Consider the following 1,420-nt stretch of genomic DNA (forward strand, 5'->3'; position numbering starts at 1 on the left):
ACCGACGATAACTTTCAACTGACTTTGACTGAATTTGATTAACGGACCGGCAGAGGTTCGCTCTAGGTAAGTAGTTTAAGAAAAACTCTCCTCTGTTTGTGTGTGTGTGTGTGTGTGTGTGTGTGTGTGTGCGCGCGCGCGAAGGCCCTCCTTTTATATTCGCTAGTTAGGAGTGCCGTGTGCAAGTCTAGTGTGTGGCATTAGGCTTGTCTAGGATTAGGATTAAAGGTATCGGTTGTGAAAAGGGATACTGGGATATGTGTCTTAAATGATTCTTCGTTATCGACCATTTGCCGGATGTTCGATAGTCATAGAGCCACACTTGTCATTTATTAAGGACAACCGCTGTTTCGGTTATAATCCTTAACGATTGTGCCCGAGTGGATTACTTCCTAAAAAAAGGGGCGAGCGTTAATCGGCTCGCAGCTATCGAAACTTCCTATAGCAGATACAGTTGGTCTACCGGTGTTACTTGTTAATAACCCTTATGGTGATGACGAAAAATTCTAATCGAAGAAAAGAACAGTGGAGTCTGTACGTAACATTATTTTCAACAAATTTATTTGCATCTTGATGGTTTTCAAATGTAACTATTACAATGTTGAAATTAAGTTTTTTTATTTTTCGAATACCTAAATCATTAAATTTAGTTAAAATTTTTTTACCCACTGATAACGAATGTAAATTCCCCACCGAAAGAGTGTCCTCCCCTAAAATTTCCACGAATACTTGGAAAGGAGCACAAGAATTTTTATTATATCTATTGTTCAGTTGTGATTCAATATATGCTCTTCTAGAATGATCATTTCTATTAGGAGAAATGTTTACCATTCTCTGATTTGTAGGGGAAAAACCAGAGAGAGACGTTTCATCCCCCATTTCATCTGGGTGAAACCGCAAGTTTAAATCCCGTCACATGAGAGGGAGAACCCCCCCCCTCCCCCAACACTTTTTTCCACTTTAGACTTTTTAGATTCAGGTGATATCGAAGTCTCATCGTTCAAATCCCTGGATCTATTTTTATTTATTTTTTTCGAATCTTTAAGTCCTCAATAAATCAACTATATACTAAAAACAATATTACAAAACAATAATAATAAGATACAAATAATTAACCTTGTCTTAAACTAACAAAAATATATTAATATCTTTATAATACATTATCAAATCCCACTTAAAATTTACATTACCATAGAATATACCACCAAAGGTATCAATTGATATCGGTAGACATATCCAATATAACTTTTCCGAAATTAACAAGATATTGGGAATTTATAATATATATATAATATATATACATATATTTATATACACTACTAAAAAAATTAAAGGATCACTTAAGTCCACCTCAAAAATAGGTCAAAATTCAGAAGAATGTAACTTCGTAAAAAATGATCATAACGAGATTTTTAAAAAA

This window comes from Trachymyrmex cornetzi, unplaced genomic scaffold (assembly GCF_001594075.2).
Source record: "Trachymyrmex cornetzi isolate Tcor2-1 unplaced genomic scaffold, Tcor1.1 scaffold761, whole genome shotgun sequence".
NCBI lineage: Eukaryota > Metazoa > Arthropoda > Insecta > Hymenoptera > Formicidae > Trachymyrmex > Trachymyrmex cornetzi.